Raw genomic sequence first — 7,431 nt, 5'->3', positions numbered from 1 at the left:
GTTGTAAAAAAGAGGCTCATCTGTACTCAGGTCTGACCACCCAAACCCAGATGAATTTATAGGTAAGAAAGAGTAGGCCAAGGGCCTACAGAGACATTTGAAATCTTGCTAATGAAATCTTATTTATATGTTGGGTGCCTTTTCTTCCAAGTGATCTGATGAGAGAAATGTATGAGTCTTTTCCCTTCCCTTCCCTTCCCTTCCCTTCCCTTCCCTTCCCTTCCCTTCCCTTCCCTTTTTACTCTCATATAAGACTTTGCTACTTGATTCTTTTATTTGCTTGTCAAAAAGATTTTGTTTCCACATCCTAGCACACATTTTTCTAAAGCTGTCTTAACTGTGAAGTAGATTTCATTACTGTTTTGACGTATTTATTTTTTCTTTAAAATGTTTTTAGTTTTTTCTAGGATAAAATATGTTTTGTTAAAAAGGTGAGGGAAAGGTAGCCTTGACATGGCTGCTCCACATGGATCGGGTGAAAAGTCTGGAATAATGAGTACAACTGCTTTTCCATGAATCTGTACTCATTCCTTTACTGAAGTTACTTCTCCTGCCATGCTTTTTTTTTTTTTTTTTTGATGCATATATTAAATAAACATAAATTGAAATAAATATAAAGTTAAATAGAGACACAACCACAGGAGAGCCAAACCAGAAGTCATATTTAAAGAAATAAAATTATTTGCTCCATTACTTTGAGAGAAAACTAAGCGGTTTTACTTTTCTTTTTTTTTCTTTTTCTCCCACTAGTATTTACTCTTATAGGATATTGAGCAATATTTTTTTTTGAGTTTGTCACTTCTGTACTGCACTGCCATACTGTCCTAATGCAAGCAATTGGAATATTAATTTTAGGAAGGGGTCATATAAAACTTCAATGATTCAGTTTTCACAGCTTTAGTATGGCTGCTCCAGATATGATCAGGTACATTTTTCATTTGTTGTAACAGAAGAAGAAAAAAGAAAAGGAAAAGGAAAAAAAAGAAAAAGGAAAAGGAAAAGGACAAGAAAAAAATAAAAATAAAAATAAAAATAAAAGAAAAAGAAAAAGAAAAAGAAAGAAAAAGAAAAAGAAAAAGAAAAAGAAAGAAAAAGAAAAAGAAAAAGAAAAAGAAAAAGAAAAAGAAAAAGAAAGAAAAAGAAAAAAAAAGAAAAAGAAAAAGAAAAAGGAAAAGGAAAAGAAAAAGAAAAAGAAAAAGAAAAAGAAAAAGAAAAAGAAAAAGAAAGAAAGAAAAGAAAAAAGAAAAAGAAAAAAAGAGAAAAAAGAAAAAGAAAAAAAGGAAAAGGAAAAGGAAAAGGAAAAGGAAAAGGAAAAGGAAAAGGAAAAAAAAAAAAAAGAACTCTCAAGACTATATAAAAAGCCAATTTTTCAGCTTCCAGGTTCAAAAGTTCAGGTCAGAGGTGTGGTTTCATGCAATTTATTTTGCATATGAAAGGAATAGTATTGTGCCTTTCCACATTAACAGTCTTCTCTCATTATAATAATAAGTACACTGGGAAGGATGATACATTGCACAAGATAATATAAGTTGACATAGGCAAAGGAATCATAAGAAGGCTTAGCTCCTGATACTGTTATTTTGCTTCTGGGTATCCCTGAAATGCTGAATATGTTTTTCATTTGATCTTAGCTTAATGCAAGCATCAGCTGTTTGCAGAGGCAAAAAGAGACTTTAAAAACATCCAACCTTCATTCACTGAAACATTTGACTCTGAAAGTTTTCCAGTAATTGGTGAACTATTGAGATTCCTCTGACACCTACACAAACTGTTGTGCAGAAAATGGGTAACTTGATGCACACAAGTTACCCTAACTGCTGTCTCCTAGAAGCCCTTTTCATTGATTAACTAACCTGTTTTATCCATAACCAAGTCAAGTGCATGGTATTTGGGTTTATGCTCCCTGATTTCCTTGGTGGCAGGAGGGGTCCTTTCCAGGCTGTAGAGGCAGACCAGACAGCAGGGAATCTGCAATGGATTATTCAGCTCCTTCCCCCTGATTAATGAAGTAATCCAACTGACACACATTGAAGTAAACAGATAGTGACATATTTGTAGACAAACTGTCATACTCTTGATTTTTCCAAAACCAAATTATTTCTGAATTGCAAGCAAGGACTGTAAAAAGTCTGCCAGCCTCAGCAGCTGGTATGTTTCTACAAGACCCAACCATTATGGAGAAAAGTTAATTTCAGTATAATGTACTGCATTTTCTTACAGCTCCTATTAAGCCTCTCTTACACAATGAACTGAAGATAAAGTACACTGTAAATATTGTAGTTGTGTTTTATAATTCCTGTTTTCTTTTTGATTTCTGTTACATACCTGAATCATTCTTTGAAAAGCAAGTTGATTTTGCCATCTTAAATCTTTTTTCTTAATGTATATTTTTTTCTTGTTAGTCATTTGTTTGGAGATAAAACGTATTTGATATTTAACTTGTTTTAGTGTAAACCAAATAGGTTGGATTTTCAAAAGCAGAATTGGTTTAGTATAGCTCCCACTGAACTACTCTGCAATTCCAAGAAATTGGGACTCCACCTGTCTGGCAGGGAGCCTCACAACTACAGTGTTATTATTGAGTGAGTTAGATACCCATCTAATCAAGCCTTTTACAGTGAAGAAAAAATAGACTATTTAAATGGAGTGGTGTACTTCTATGTCAAACTGTATCACACCTCTTTCTCTTGTGAACTCTGCCTAGATGAACAGAAGTAAAGAGGTATGTTATCTGACACTACCATTATATATTTGTAATAGATAAGGAATAACTTCTAGTGCATTTACTGAAGATTTCTCTGCAATGAAAATACTTTGAACTACAGAGCTGTTATAACCAGGGCCAAGCAAATAGACTCCATGATGACCAGTTGCAGCATTTGGAATGAAGATTAATTTCCTTCAGCACTGCATGAGTAAAACATCCAGAGGTATTCACATTGTATTGTGAATCCCACCCAGGTAAGTACCAAGAGGGTCCTTTCAACCTGTTTTCTTAGGCTTAAGTGAGAGTTTTTGGTGTGGGGTGGGGCAGGGGGGCGTTTTCTTTGAGCTTCTGATTCATCAGATCATCAAATGTATTTAGCCACAGTAATACTTCATGCCTAATATAATCTTCAATAACCTTTAGATTAGTTGATCAGATTTAGATATCTGAGAAAGAGAATTTTAGAAACTAATGACACAAGACAGTATTTGAGCTAATTATGACTGATGTGCAGAGAAGATCTTGGAGACACCTGGTAAAAGTAGCCAGAGGTAAGTAAGCATTTCTGAAATAATATGTATCTTCCTTTCTTGAATTTTAAACATTGATGTGGAATTAAGGTCCTGTGGAAAGTTCTCTGTTATGGCAAGACAGGTGTTTTGCTGTATTTTCTTTTAGAAAGGACCAAAGCTCAAAATAAAAATCTGAAGACAGAAGGAATATTTAGTAGCCTGTTGGGTTACCCACCAAGGCTGTAGGAAACTTAAATCCCCTATGTGATGTTCAAGGCATAAATATAAGTTAATCTACAACCTTCAAGGTCATCCCCACTACCAGAATATTTTGAGTGAAGAAAAGAAATAATTACATGATCTTGAGCATTTTATGTTTAATATGACTGTTCTCATGATAGTCTATAGGCTACTCTGGCACTAATCTGTCTCTCTCAGTGTTTCTTTGGAACTGTTCCTTCATTTATGAATGTTTCAAATATTAGAGGTGAGAAAGAAAGATAGTGCATTGTCTGGTGATGATGTATACATCCAGGTCTGTTCTGCTATGTAATCTGTCATTATTTTGTTTGTTTGTTTGTTTGTTTTATTTTTTGTTTTGCTTTGTTTTGTTTGTTTTATTGTTTTTTGTTTTGTTTTGTTTTGTTTGTTTGTTTGTTTGTTTTTAATCTGGGCATAACCTGAAACTAAAGAATAGTGCTCTTGCAGTAAGAAAGCTTTTCTCTTGTCAGGGTGTTAAACTCTCAGGAATTTTAGCTTGAACAAAGACTTCAGCAACTCATTAATTGCTGGTGGGATCCAGCTTCAGCATCTTTGTGTGTGCAGAAGCTTACAGAGTTAGGCAGAAGAGAATGGCTTTTAAGGACACCACAGGTGGCTAGATGGGAATTGAGGAGGTGGAAAAAGATGGAGACTTTTCCAAAGTAACTTATAAGGTGCAGGGTAAAACAGCTGAAGAAGTATTTTGAGGGGAAAAAAAATCAAATTAAATATGAATATATTGAATTTTGAACCTGTAAGCTTTCTCTACTACCAGTTACTTGTTCACATTCAGTTCATTGAAACTATTTTAGAACACCAGTGGAACCTGTGTGGCAACCCAGTGTTATCACACTCCCATTTATTTAATTATTTATTTCAAAATAACAAGCTCTTGTACTTTATCACTGTACTTACTGTTTTTAATTGCCTGAAAAGATTATTTTTGAAGAGTATTTGAAGAATGAAGCAAATGGCATCTATGATATTAATTACTGAGAACACTCTTGTTCTCCATTATTATTTAAAAAAAAAAAAAAGTCTCTAATGTTTTCTGTACCATTAAAAGGGTCTTTGCTTAGCTAAGCAATGTACTGTGCCACTAAGTCTGATATAGCTTATTCTGTCTTGTCATCTTTCATTTCACCCCTGATAATTAGCTTAGTCATCAAGAATACTGTCATTTTCTTCTTGATTAATTTTCAAACCTATCTGTGTGTCTCATTTGTTTTACTTTTTCCTTGATTCTTTGCAGCATTTGTAGGAGACAGTACTTCAAAATGTGATGTAAAAGATCTTGGACCAGCAGCTAGTAAGTTAGACATTTAAAAGGCTAATATTTTTCATTGTTGTCTTTTATAAAGATTTTATTTTCTTTAAAATATTTCTACAGTTTAGTAAATGAAATAATAGAGATGATCCACAGAGACATGCCACTTTATTTTTTGCTTTAGATTAGCTTTAGTAAAACCTACAAAGAAAAACAATAGTAAGGTCTCTTGCATATACACTGGAGTAAGATTTTTCTCCTCCTGGGGTGTTCCAGCTAGAACACAAAATGGCAGCAGTACTGTGTAGTCAGCAGGTTTGTGGAAATGCAAAAGCTCAAAAACCAGTGTCCCGAAAAGAAGCACTAGTCATAGCTTTACCACTGTCACCACAAAACACTTCCTAATTTGCTGCTTGACTTTGCCTTTGCCTTGCTTCCCATAGAATCATTCAGCAATTCATGCCCACTCTGCTTTTGTTTTATCCAGGTGGAAATGACTACATTAACTGTAAAAAAGTGAGGAACTAGATTGCATGTGTGCACATATACACAAGGGAACAGCCAAGAGCCCGTCCAGATGCCACACTCCAACCAAAGGATCGTGATGACAGCCCATGATCTCCTGCCTTCATACAGCATCTTCAGAAAGGAAAAGAAGTCCATATCCACCTGTAGGTGCATTTTGGACAGCAATAAACAGAGAATGAACATAGCTAGGACTCAGCTGTTACGACCTCTGTGGTGGTTTTACCCAGCTGAGCAGCAAAACTCCACCACAACTACTCTCTCAGTCCCCTTCCTCAGAAGAAGAACAGGAGACGAAAGTGTGCTGGAAAAAATAAATAAGAATAAGAATAAGAATAATAGGATAATTTAATTAAAGGAGAAAGGAAGAGGGGGAAAAAAAAAGAGAGGAAAAAAAAATCTCTACTTCCCATCAATTCATGATATTTGGCAACATCCTGGCAAGCAGGGCCTCAATACACACATCAGTTGTTTGGGAGGATAGATGTATCCATAACAAGAGCCCCCCCCTCTCCTTCCCCTTTCCCACCTTTTATTGCTGAGTGTGACATGATATGGTATGGAATTTTCCTTTGGTCAGTTTAGGTCAGCTGCCATGGTGATGTCTCCTCCCTACGTCTTGCCCACCCAAAGCCTACTGGTTTTGGGGGATTTGGTGGGAGTCTTGGTGCTGTGCCAGCACCACTCAGCAATAGACAAAACATTCTATGTTGTGCAGAGCAAAACGCTGTATGGGCTACTGCAGGGAAGGTTAACTCCATCCCAGCCAGACCCAGTACAACCCCTTGCAAAGGGACATGCACAGGAATTCTAAGCACAGGAGATGAGTTTAATTTTTCACCACAGTGGTGCAAGTACCAGAAATATGTTTCCACAGTTACAATCACTAGCAGCCTAGGCATCCTTTCTTAGGGTGAGATCAGCAGCTTAAGTGCTGTTGCTGATTTCCTCTCTAAATATTTTTGTCTCTATTTTGCAGGCAGGGAGCAGGAAGAGGTTTGCTGTGTGTCACAGAGAAGCCAGAGCAGATGGAAGAACGGCAAGACCTTCTGAGTCCAAGCCTCACCCTAGATACTTATACTTTTCAGATGTATTTGCTTAGTGAGGTACAACATGCTAATATTCATATCTTTAAAAAGGACCTTCCTGTTTTATTTCACTTTTTTTTTTTCTTTTTTCTCTAGTTAGAATCATAGAATCATCATACAATCATAATAGAATCATTAAGGTTGGAAAAAACCTTCAAGATCATCTGGTCCAACCATCACCCTACTACCAATGACACCCACTAAACCATGTCTCTAAGTACCAGGTCCAACCTTTCCTTAATCACTCCCAGGGACAGTGACTCCACCACTTCCCTGGACAACCCATCCCAATGCCTGACTACTCTTTCTAAGAAATGTCTCCTAATTTCTAACTAAACCTCCCCTGGTACAACTTGAGGCCATTCCCTCTAGTTCTGTCACTGGTTATCTGTAAGAAGAGGCTGACCTCCAGCTCCCCACAACTTCCTCTCAAGTAGTTGTAGAGAGCAACATTTGAATGTCAATATTTCTGCTATTTTGTTTTTAATTTACATATTTTACGCCAGTTGAAAAAAAAAAAGAGAGAGACTATGTTTTCTTCTGTCACCTTCAAAATGCCTTTCAATTCAAAAAAAAAAAAAGTACTATTTGTCTTCAGGATAAATTTAATCATCTGTATACATATATTCAAAATTGCTGCTATCCTTTTTTTTTTTTTTTTTTTTTTTTTTTTAAGAGCAACAATTAACACTTATCTCTGCTTTGGTTTACTATTATTATAACTCACTTTTTGTGATTTACTCCATCCCCCCCTCTCCCCAGCCCCCCATAAGTTATGATTACTGGTAGGAAATAAATAAATGAACATATAACACTCTCCCAGCCTTCTGAGAATGGTGATTGCAAGTACTGATTCACCAAGTATTTCACTTTTATGAAGCTCCAGGAGATCCATTTTTGAAAATTTGTATGAGTTAACTGAGAAAAAATTTAAAAGTAGTCCTTCACAGCTATGTCCAAGCCCCAAACCTACCTATGAATCAAATGTAAATTAAATAAAATGTAAATAAATTGTAAAAATGTAAATAAAATGTAAAACTTGAGCTTTATATGTGAGAAAGGGCATAAACA

The 7,431-nt window shown here is 35.6% G+C and overlaps 1 long non-coding RNA gene across 3 annotated transcripts; it reads left to right on the top strand.

Annotated features, from left to right (window-relative positions):
* The first annotated feature begins 3,026 nt into the window (after window positions 1–3,026).
* LOC310897731 lies at window positions 3,027–7,033 on the top strand. 3 transcript variants are annotated; one of them, XR_014582510.1, is made up of 4 exons: window positions 3,027–4,234; window positions 4,733–4,789; window positions 5,235–5,418; window positions 6,252–7,033. It is a non-coding gene; the product is annotated as an uncharacterized lncRNA (long non-coding RNA). The 3 variants fall into 3 exon arrangements; XR_014582509.1 differs by having other exon boundaries at window positions 3,027–3,258; window positions 5,235–7,033; XR_014582511.1 differs by having other exon boundaries at window positions 5,235–7,033.
* The last annotated feature ends 398 nt before the right edge of the window (window positions 7,034–7,431 follow it).

This window comes from Anser anser (assembly GCF_964211835.1).
Source record: "Anser anser genome assembly, chromosome: 3".
Classification (NCBI taxonomy): domain Eukaryota; kingdom Metazoa; phylum Chordata; class Aves; order Anseriformes; family Anatidae; genus Anser; species Anser anser.
Note: the sequence above shows the minus strand (reverse complement) of the source record. Positions and strands in the feature narration are given on the sequence as shown.